Source organism: Vulpes vulpes, chromosome 9, assembly GCF_048418805.1.
Source record: "Vulpes vulpes isolate BD-2025 chromosome 9, VulVul3, whole genome shotgun sequence".
Taxonomy (NCBI): Eukaryota; Metazoa; Chordata; class Mammalia; order Carnivora; family Canidae; genus Vulpes; species Vulpes vulpes.
The window spans coordinates 16,060,036-16,072,179 of record NC_132788.1 but is presented as its reverse complement, the minus strand read 5'-3'; the positions used below and the strand labels follow the sequence as shown (position 1 = coordinate 16,072,179).

General features: G+C 42.4%; 1 pseudogene; it reads right to left on the bottom strand.

The window, feature by feature from the left end:
- Positions 1–9,942: 9,942 nt before the first annotated feature.
- On the bottom strand, positions 9,943–11,381 carry LOC112925476 (putative elongation factor 1-alpha-like 3; annotated as a pseudogene).
- Positions 11,382–12,144: the final 763 nt, after the last annotated feature.

The window sequence follows — 12,144 nt, the reverse complement described above, 5'->3', positions numbered from 1 at the left end:
TCTAGTCAGGCTGATGGCCAGCCAGTCCCTCCAAAATTTTGCATCATCTCTTGTGTGTATGACTTTGTTTTTTCAGTTCTCTTCTGGGAAGACTGCCTAACTTCAAAGTTCATTCAAAATGCCATCTCTTCCAAGAAACCTTCCTGTACCACTGCAATGAGTGCTGATTTTGCCCATCAGGGTGAGGGGAGCATGGGGACTGGAGTCCAACCTTGAAATTCTCCCCCATATTTTAAGATGTGTGCTTCCTAAAACTAAAAAGCAACTTATGGAATGGGAGAAGATTTTCACAAATGACATATCAGATAAAGGACTAGTATCAAGGATCTATAAAGAACTTATCAAACTCAACACCCAAAAAACAAATAATCTAGTCAAGAAATGGGCAGAAGACATGAACAGACATTTCTCCAAAGAAGACATACAAATGGCCAACAGACACATGAAAAAATGTTCAACATCATTTGTCATAAGGGAAATACAAATCAAAACCACAATGAGATATCACCTCACACCAGTCAGAATGGCTAAAATTAACAAGTTAGGAAACAACAAATATTGGCCAGGATGAGAAAAAAAGGGAACCCTCTTACACTGTTGGTGGGAAGGCAAGCTGGTACAACCACTCTGGAAAACAGTATGGAGGTTCCTCTAAAAGTTAAATCTAGAACTACCCCCTTATCCCTCAGTTGCCTTGTATTTACCCCAAAGATACAAATGTAATGATCTGAAGGGGCACCTGCACCTCAGTGTTCATAGCACAATGTCCATAATAGGCAAACTGTGGAAAGAGCCGAGCTAATCATTGACAGATGAATAGATAAAGAAGACATGGTATGTGTCCACACACACACACACACACACACACACACACACACACACACACACTGGAATACTACTCGGCCATCAAAAAGATGAATACTTACCATTTACATTGATGTGGATAGAACTGGAGAGTATTATGCTGAGTGAAATAAGTCAATCAGAAAAATACAATTATCATATGGTTTCACTCATATTTGGGACATAAGAAACAGTGCAGAGAATCATAAGGGAAGGGAGGGAAAACTGAATGGGAAGTCCTCAGGGAGGGAGACAAACCATGAGAGACTCTTCAGTCTAGGAAACAAACTGAGGGTTGATGGAGGAGAGGTGGTTGGGGGGATGGGGTAATTGGGTGATGGGCATTAAGGAGGGCATGTGATGTGATGAGCACTGGGTGTTAAATGCAACTGATGAATTACTGAACTCTACTTCTGAAACTAATGATGTTCTATATGTTGGCTAGCTGAATTTAAATAAAAATAAAATAAAATTCATGCTTCCTGCACTGGGCCTCTGATTTACCTCTCCACATGGTTTTATTATTTAAGATTTAAAAATTCAGATTAATCTTCTCAGCTGCCCCCCCCCCCCCCCCCCCCCCCCCCCCCCCCCCCCCCCCGTGCTGAGTTTACCCAATTGTTTTTTAAAAGGCATGCTTTTGTTTTTACTGCTTTTAAGGTTGTCTTTTATGGAGTCGCTTTTTAAATGCTTATTATTTCTCATTGATTTTACTCTCTTGTTCAGTGTTTACTGTGAAAGAGGGAATAGGAAATGGTAGCTGGAGGGGAGCTGGGAACTGGCACCCCAGGGACACTGGTCCAGCCGGGGTGGAGGAAGGCAGTGGGACTGTGAGCAGGATGGAACCAGACTTGGCCCCAGCTGAACCCCTCAGCCTCTCACAATTTCTCTGAACCTACAAATAGAGATAAAACCCAGCACCTGGGCTGCTGTGAAAATGAACTTGGGTGGTACCTGCCCAGCACCCAGCACAGTGCATGGGCCACATCAGGTACTCCGAACTGGAGGGTATTATGCTGAGTGAAGTAAGTCAATTGGAGAAGGACAAACAGTGTATGTTCTCATTCATTTGGGGAATATAAATAATAGTGAAAGGGAATATAAGGGAAGGGAGAAAAAATGTGTGGGAAATATCAGAAAGGGAGACAGAACATAAAGACTCCTAACTCTGGGAAACGAACTAGGGGTGGTGGAAGGGGAGGAGGGCGGGGGGTGGGGGTGACTAGGTGACGGGCACTGAGGGGGGCACTTGATGGGATGAGCACTGGGTGTTATTCTGTATGTTGGCAAATTGAACACCAATAAAAATAAATTTATTATAAAAAAACACAAAAAACCCAAAATGAATGAAAATCCCTCTTCATCATTCTCCAAGCAGAGTCCTGAACTGGCCTTTAAGGAGGCCCTGGATCTTATGTGAAAAGGCTGCCACTAGCCTGCAGGGCACCTTTCTGTGAATTAGAGGGAAGACCAGGACACAGTGCTGGGTCCACGGGGAGCTTGGGTGCCGATCTCACAGTGACGCAGAGCCAACCTCATGCTGAACCTTTCCCATTTTGGCGGCAGAGCAGATGAACATATGAACCTTGAGGTCAGCCTCAAAGGCAGCTCAGGGGAGCTGGTAGGCAAAGATACTTGTGTGCAGAATCTTCGGGGTGGGGGGCCGGGCATGCTCTACTATCTTTTTTGTGTACCTGCCTCTTTCCTCCATGTGAACTCAAGCTCCTTGGGGCAGGGAACTCCCACTTACTTCACTATTTCTCTCTGTTCTCTACTTCTAAGCATATGGGAGGTGCATAATAAATGTTTGTTTAATGGGCATGAGTATGAAGGGACTCAGGGAAGAGGCTGAGAAGGGAAGGAAAAATGGTCTATGAAGACCCCACCTCTCTGGCTGCAGTCTCTGGTGGGTGGGGGGCTCACCAGCGCATGGTTCTCCTCCTTCATCTCCAGTTCACAGAACCTGTTTCCTGGCCAAATACATTGCAACAGAATTTCTGTCCCAATTTCCTTGCACTCTGACAGACCTCTAAGAACAGTATATGGTCCATCTTGCACTTTGATACCTTAGGGTCCCGTGGAAGGTCAGGTGCTCCTGACCAAACAGAACATGGACTTACAATTGGAGAAGGGCAATCATCATATGGTTTCATTCATGTGTGGAATATATGAAATAGTGAAAGGGACCATAAAGGAAAGGAGGGAAACTGAGAGGGGAAAAATTAGAGAAGAGGACAAACCATGAGAGACTCTGGGAAACAAACAAAGGGTTGCAGAAGGGAGGAAGGTGGGGCGATGGGGTGACTGGGTGACAGGCACTAAGGAGGGCACTCGATGGGACGAGGACTGGGTGTTATACTATATATTGGCAAATTGAATTAAAAAAAAAAAAAGAGAGGGATCCCTGGGTGGTGCAGTGGTTTGGTGTCTGCCTTTGGCCCAGGGCGCGATCCTGGAGACGTGGGATCGAATCCCACGTCGGGCTCCCGGTGCATGGAGCCTGCTTCTCTCTCTGCCTCTGTCTCTGCCCCCCTCTCTCTCTCTCTGTGTGACTATCATAAATAAATAAAAATTAAAAAAAAAAGAACACAGACCTAATCTCATTATTATTTCTTGCTGCCGTGAACCATCGCTAAGTTCTTACCCAGGACCCCTCTGCAACTGGGGATTGGTGGTCACAGGCCTGATCTCAGAGACCTGGTCCTATCAATTGCGGTCTTAGTTACCTGTGTAGTCACAGTGCTGAAGGACTCAGGTCACAGGTTTGGGGAGCAGAAGCAGGGCATGATATGGATAAGTTTGGTTTGGGGTGGGTGAGGGAACGAGGATTGGAAGAATGATGAGGGTGGTAGGCTGATTCTTCTTAGTAATGCCTGTAGGGTCGGACATGTCCAGCCTCTGCTCTGTGGTCTGAGTGATTTTCTAAAATGTGTATCTGACCACCTCCGGATTTTGCTTCAGCAGCCATTCTAGTGTTTCCCCTCTCATCTGCATACATCCCAAGTATATATTAGCATGGCCTGACCCATCCTATTCACTTGGTCCTTCTGGAACCCCAGGCCTCACACCACACATACCAGCAATTTATCCTGCTTGGAACTCCTGGATCATCTCCTGTGATTGAATTCCTCACACCTTTGCTTGTGCATTTTTACCTACCTCCCTTGTCCCTTGGCTGATTCTTTCTCATCACTTAGAGCTAATTTCATGTGTCACCTGCTTCAGATAGCCTTCCTTGCTCCCCCAGGCAGTATTAGAGACGGCAATCTGCCGGGGATCTTGCTAAGACCCTACTTCTGATTCAGTGTGTCTGGAATGGGGCCAAAGATAATGCATTTTCTCACAAATTCCCATGTGATGCTGATACTGGACTGCACTTCAAATAGCAAAGCAAAGAAAAACAAAAACAAAAACAAAAACAAAAAACAAATAGCAAAACAGTCTTAGGTTAGTTACTGGTCTGGTTCAATTTCAAACATCTAGCACAGGGCCCTTTAACATTTTGGGTGTCAAGGACTCCTTCGAGGATCAGATAAATATATCGGACACTCCTCTGCAAAATGCACATACACAAATAGTTTTGCATATATATTTTCAGACATTATATTGCCTCCATGCACATTAGGTTGGCGGCCCCTCCCCCAGGGCTATTCCATAATGCAGTGGTTAAATACACAGTCCTCGTGTGCAGAAACCAGCTTTGCCACGGAGTTGGCTGCCCTTTCCAAGCCTTGGTTTTCTCATTAGAAAATTTGTTTAAACTTTTAGAAAAAGATGATACTAATAGCAACTTTCTCATAGGGTTGTTGTGAGGATTAAAAATGAGAATGCAAGAAAAGTGCTTAGCATGGGGTCTGATAAGCTCTTGATAAATATTCTTCTTATTATTATCATTAATAATTGATGTGTACGGAAAAGAGCTGTAGTTGGAGGAGCTATGCACCACAAAGAGGGCATTACTGTCTCCCTGGCACCCCTCAGAGGAAGCTAGGGATAGAGTTGGGTTGCCCCTATTCTTCAGTGAGGACCTCCAGGCTCCAGGAGCTTGCATCCTTGTCCAGAGTCACTCAGCTCCTAAGGGAGTGGAGTTTTGCAGCTGGGCCACTCTACTCCAAAGCTGGTATTTTTTCCCCCTCTATTTCCTTGGATGAAAATAAGCAAACAAATGGAGGCATGAGGAGGTCTCTTTTTTTTTCCCTCATAAAAATGTTTAAATTATTTCACCACATTTAAGAAAGTGATATTAACTTTAATTTTCATCATTTTCGGCAATGTAACAAAGCTACCTGTGAACTTTTCTTAACATGTTAGTCGCTTGGGTGGCTAATTATTAGCCATTAATTTTGGCGAAGCTTTCTGCAAAGTGATGGCTCCAAAGAGCCATTTACCTGTTTATTCACACTTTCCACCAAAGACCTATTTTTCTTTACAACAAATCCAATATTAAATATGCAGCCCGCTTTATTTATTTATTTTTACTTGGAAACTCTGACCTGTGAAAGCCCCTTTCTTTTCATCCTAGTTTCAAAACAATTCATTCATGCGTTTTAGAAGTTATGCAAATGAGCTTCCTTGATTTTAGAGGATTTCTTTGGAATTGATTTTGGGATTCTGTATTAATTACCACTACCCAGGCATAGGGGCTGTCACAGAATGGATATATTTAGCAAGAATGACAAGGCTGATAATTATGCACAAGGAGCCTTAGAAAAGGGACTGTTTACTTTAATGTTTAATTTCAGCAGACTTCTTTAGTTTGTTAAACTTAATCAAAAGCAATCAAAATACACTAGTGTGAATTACAGCAAATTAATTTCAAACCAGCGGAAAACATTAGTCTTTCAAATGTGAATGTTGAACTGGAACTTCTAAGTGAGCCACTCAAAACAAGGAAGGGGTGAGCTTTTGAGTGTGGAACTTTGGTGGAGAGCTTGAGGTAGGGTCTCCCTGAGGAGTGGTCGGGATTCTGTAAGAAACTGTCCTTTCTAGAAAGACTGAGGCCCAGGGATGACCTTCATTTTGGGGTTTAAGGCAAACTCAGTCTGTGAGTCGGGAAACTCACTTAAATCCAGCTTCTCAAGGCATCTGTTCAAAAACCTAATTCTTGCTTTGCTATTGTTAGTAGAAAAAAAAAAAAAACCCTTTACCATCTTTATTATTTATCCTATGTCAGGTTCACTATGTCTCCTTATTTCCCTTGAAACTGACAATGGCCCCATAAAGGTGGTGTCCCCAGTGAGCTTATGAAGACCCTGTTCCAGGACTCCCTGAACCAGGCCTCTCCAGATTACTACTCTAGGGACATTTTGTTTAGTTTCGGCAGACTTCTTTGGTTTGACAACTTAGTCAAGAGCAATCAAAACATGCTTATGGACATATAGAAAATTAATTTCAAGCCAATGCAAAAGATTATATTTCCCTGCCATGAAGAATCAAATGAGGAAATGGATGTGAAAATATTTTATAAAATGTTGACCGCTATGCAAATGAACAATATTAGCAGTGAGAGAGCAAGTCTAGCAGAGTATGCAGACGCCAGTCCTACAAATGAAGACACTCAACTCCTCGAGTTCATGACTCATCATGGGAGGCTCGGTTTTATTTGATGAGATTTATAATTCAGTGGGGCCCACTGAGTCATTCAAACATTGATTCACTGAACACATTTTCTGAGTTTATTTACTAAAATACAAGGAGAGGATGCAGAGCTTGATAAGATGTCACCCTGACCTCTGGGAGCCCACTAAGTTGTGACAGAGATAAACACATAAATTGTTCATGATAATCCAAGGACCCAAGAATAGGACAAAGTGATAACCCTTGTTTGGCACTATTTAAGGATGGAAACATTGTTTCATTTACAATGTGTCCCCAGGACCTGGCATACAGACTGGCTACAGAAAGTATTTGATAAATTTGGTTGAATGAATGAATGTTTAAGAAATATTTTATTTACTTATTTGAGAGAAAGAGCACATGCAGCGGGGAGTGGAGTGGCAGAGGAAGAGGGAGAAGCAGACTCCCAGCTGAACAGGGAACTTGGAATGGGGCTCGATCCCAGAACTCTGAGATCACGACCTAAGCTGAAGGTAGATAATTAACTGACTGAGCCACCCAGATCCCCCTAAATGAATAAATTTTAAACAGGTCCCAGCTATCAGGGTGGGCATCCATAGTGGATGATAGTCAATAGAACTTTGTAAAGATTTCCCTAGTATATATGGTTGAAGAGGTTCTAAACGACACCCTAGGATGAAGGAGCAGTGTGAGGTGCTGGGGTGCCATGTCTTGTTAGGTACAGCATTAGATGGGCGTGGAAGGTTGAATGTGAACATTTGGGGCTGGGCTTTAGGTCCCAGTCTACAGAGGGTGATGTTTACTATGCAGGTTTTGGAGGAGAGGAATGCCCTATACAGTCATGCTCTTGACCAGTCTTGACTGGGTTTGAATCTTGGTTTCACTTTTTGCTAGCTTTATTTGGACAAGTTATCTAAGCTCTCTCCACCTCAAATGTGAACTGGGGATGACAATTGTCTTGTTTTGTGGGATTGTTGTGAGGATTACATGAGTTTTTAGGTATAAAGCACTTAGACGATGCTATACGCAGAGCTAGCCCTGAGTCAGTGCTGGCTGTTATTATTAATTGGTGTTTGGTGGCTCTGGTGGGAATCTTAGCTTTGCTGTTTGTCAGTTATGTGATCTTGACGTAGTGGCTGAACTCTCCAAACCTCATTTTCCTCTTTGTAAATGGGGCAGTAGAAATGCACCTGCTGAGGATGCAGGTGAGATAATGTGTGCTTTTTTGCATAGTACCTACCTGAGAGCAAGTTAGAGCAGACTGTGGTCTGCATCAGAAAGACTCCCCACGATGAGAGGAAGGTTGGATGAGACATGAGCAGTGGGACCTGCTTGAAGGCTGCTACAGCTGCCAATGTGAGACAAAGTGAGCTAAATTTCCATGAAGCCAGAACTGAAGTGTGCCTAGGGCCATGGCGAGGAAAGGGGAGGATGGATTTGAGAGACTTGCCTGTTGGACCTGCAGGCTTACAGGAGGGAAGAGAAGAGGACAGTGAGGTTTCTCACCTGGCTCTTGGCAGCATGTGTGCACATGGACTGAGATGAAGCGCCAGGAGGAGAAGGTTTGGGGATGAATGGAGATGATGAGCTTATTTGAAGAAGACGTGTGGTTGAGAGGGGCTTCAGAACAGAGGATGTGTAAGGCTAATCACATTTTGACAGAGTCTGCATTTTTAGAGAGATGAACTTACCCATGCTACTCTTTTAAAAAATCATGGTCAACATCAGTAGTGATTAGGGAAATGCAAATCAAAACCACAATGAGCTATCACCTCACATCTGTCAGAATGGCTCGTATCAAAAACACAAGAAACAAGAACATTGGCAAGGATGTGGAAAAAAAGTAACCATTGTGCACTGTTGGTGGGAATGCAAACTGATGTAGCCACTGTGGAAAACACTATGGAGGTGCCTCAAAAAATTAAAAATAGAACTACCATATGCTCCAGTAATTCCACTATTGGGTACTTACCCAAAGAAAATGAAAACACTAATTTGAAAAGATATATTCTTATTGCAGCACTATATACAAGAGCCAAGATATGGAAGCAGCCCAAGTGTCCATGGATAAATTAATGGATAAAGAAGACATGATACACACACACACACACACACACACACACAGAGGAATATTACGCGACCATAAAAAGAATGAAATCTTGCCCTTTGCAACAACATGGATGGATCTAGAGTATAATGCTAAGTGAAATAAGTCAGTCAGGGAAAGAAAAATACTACATGATTTCATTCATATGTGGAATTTAAGAAACAAAACGAGAGGCTCTCAGTGACTCATGCTTAACTGACTGCACTAGATCTGGAGCCTGTTTAAGATTCTCCTCCTCTCTCTCTCTCTGCCACTCCCTCGCGCTCCTTCTCTCTCTCTAAAAAAAGAAACAAACAAACAAATGAACAAAGAAAAAAGGAGACAAACAAAAAAGCCAGACTCATAAGTATAGAGAATAAACTGGTATTTGCCAGAGGGGAGGTCGGTAGGGGGTTGGGTGAAGGAGATTAAGAGTACACTTGTCATGATGAGAACTGAGTAACGTAGAGAACTATTGAATCCCAGTATTGTACACCTGAAACTAGTATAACACTGTATGTTATACTGGAACTAAAAAAAATTATGGCAAAATGTACGTAACATAAAATTTACTAACCATTTTTAAGCAGACAGTTCAGGCCATTAAGTACAGTCACATTGTTGTGCAGCCATTACCACCATCCCTCTCCAGAACTTTCCATCCTCCCAAACTGAAGCTCTGTACTCATTAAACACTAGTTCCCCATTCCCCTACTGCCCAGCCTGGCAATCACCCTTCTACTTTCTGTCTCTATGAATTTGACAATGTAAATGAAATTGTGGAATATTTGTCATTTTGTGACTGGCTTATTTCACTTAGCATCTGTTTTCAAGGATCATCCATATTGTAGCATGTGTTCAAATCTCCTCCTTTCTAAAGGTTGAATAATATTCTGTTGTATACACAAACCACATTGTTTATCCACTCATCAAAGTCAGTAGACTTCGGGTTGCTTCCATCTTTTGGTTATTGTAAATACTGTTGCTATGAACATGGGTGTACAAATATCTGTCCATGCCCTTGCCTTCAGTTCTTTTGCGTATATACACAGAAGTGGAATTGCTGGATCACTTTATAGGTTAATGTTTCATTTTTTTAGAAACCACCATATGGTTTTTCATAGTGGTGATATCATTTTGCATTCCCATCAGCAATGTACAAGGGTTCTGATTTCTCCACAACCTCACCAACACACTACTTGTTATACTTTGTTTTGTTTTTCTCACTAAACTTTTGTTTTAATGGGTCTCAAAATTCTGTGACAGATTTTTGGTCAAGTTGTTTCCATTAAAAAACTAAGAACTTAAAATTGCTGTACACACAACACACATACACACACACACACACACACACACAGAGTCCACAAAACATTCCCTTTTTCTTCTAAAAGTTTTATGATGCATTGTTACCATTAACCAATCTTTTACTATTAAATTTAAATGGCCAAATGGCATAAACAGCTCTGACTCTGCTCTTCCACCACTGATAAAGACTGGGGTGGCAGGTATTGGGGAGAGTTTTCATTACCTTGCTGAGCTTTCTGGGCAGGCTTGGTGACCCTGCCAGCTCCAGCCAGCTTCTTATCCATTGCTTTGATGACACCCACAGCAACCATTTGTCTCATGTCATGAACAGCAAAACAGCCCAGAGGAGGATAGTCAGAGAAGCTCTCAACATACATGGGCTCACTAGGAACCGTATCAATGATGGCAACATCACCAGATTTCAAGGTCTTGTGACCATCTTCCAGCTTCTTCTCAGAACAATGCTCAATCTCCTTCTACTCAGCAAACTTGCGAGCAATGTGAGCTGCATGACCATACAGCACAGGTGCATATCCAGCACTGATTTGGCCAAGATGGTTCAGGATAATCAACTGAGTTGGAAGGTAGCTTCTTTCATTGGTGGGGCATTTTTGCTGTCACCAGCCCTGGTGCCATGACAAACATTTTTGACAGATGCATTGTTGACCTTGAAGCTCACATTGTCCCCAGGAAGAGCTTCACTCAAAGCTTCCTGGTGCATTTCTACTAAGTTTACTTCAGTTGTAACACTGACTGAAGCAAAGGTCACCACCATGCCAGGTTTGAGAACACTAGGCTCCACCTGGGCCCCAGGGACAGTACCAATACCACCAGTTTTGTGGGAATCCTGGAGGGGCAGACAAAGGCTTGTCAGTTGGATGAGTTGGTGGCAAGATGTAATCCAGAGCTACAAGCAGTGTGGTTCCACAGGCATTGCCACCTTCATGGGTGATTTTCCATCCCGTGAACCAAGGCCTATTAGCACTTGACTCCAGTATGTTGTCACCATTCCAACCAGAAACTGGTACAAATGCTACTGTGTTGGGGTTGTAGCCAACTTTCTTAGTGTAGGTCCTGACTTCCTTAACAATTTCTTTGTATTTCTTCTGGCTATAAGGTGGCTTAATGGAATCTATTTTGTGAACACCAAGCGTTTCACACCAAATGTGTAAACCAGAAGGGCATGCTCATGGGTCTCCCCTACCTGCTTCAAATTCACCAACACCAGCGGCAATAATCAGGACAGAACACCGAGAGTGACATGTGCCTGTAATCATGGTTTTGACAAAGTCTCCATGTCCTGGGGCATCAGCAATGGCCACATAATACCTGCTGGTCTTGAATCTCTATAGGGCAACATCAATGGTGACACCATATTCATGTTCAGCTTTCAAGACCCAGACATACTTGAAGGAGACTTTCCCATGTCAGTAGCCTCCTTCTCAAAATTTTCAGTGGTTTTTTTGTCAGTCCCACTACATTTATAGATCAGATGGCCAACAGAGATAGACTTGCCTGAATCTACATGTCCAGTGATGGTGATATTGATAGGAGACTGTTTCTTTCCCATTTTGGTTTAGGTTTAGCAGTGGTTTTCATGACACCTGTGTTCTGGTGACCGACTCATGTAAAAAAGCTGTTTTGTTTCGTTTTTAATAATAACCATCCTAAGGGGTGTGAAATGATGTCCCATTGTGGTTTTGATTTACATTTCTCTAATGATTCGTGATGTTGAGAATTCTTCTATGTGTTTATTGGCTACTTGTGTTTCTTCTTTGGAGAAATGTGTATTCCAGTTCTTTGCCCGGTTTTTGCATTGGGTTGTTTGTTTTTTGTTGTTGAGTTATGGGAGTTCTTTATATATTCTGTACATCAATCCTTCATCTGGTAAATACTTTACAAATTTTATCTCCCATTTTTGTGAGGTGCTCTTTTACACTTTTGATAGTGTTCTTTAATGCATGAAAGTTATAATTTTGGGGAGCCTGGGTGGCTCAGTGGTTGGGCATCTGCCTTTGGCTCAGGTCTTGATCCCTGGGTCCTGGGATCAATCCCACATCAGGATCCCCTCAGGAAGCCTGCTTCTCCCTCTGCCTGTGTCTCTTGCCTCTCTCTGTGTCTCTCATGAATAAATAAAATCTTTTTTTTAAAAAAGAAAGTTTTTAATTTTGATGAAAGCTAAGCTATCTTGTTGCCATTTTTTTTGTGTGTCATATCTAACCACATTACTTCTTTATCTTGTAAGAAAGAGTCATTGTTATGCTAAGCTTCCTGGATAATGTTGTAACTGTATGTCTGAGCAAATCTACTTTATTATTCTCTTGGGTTAATTA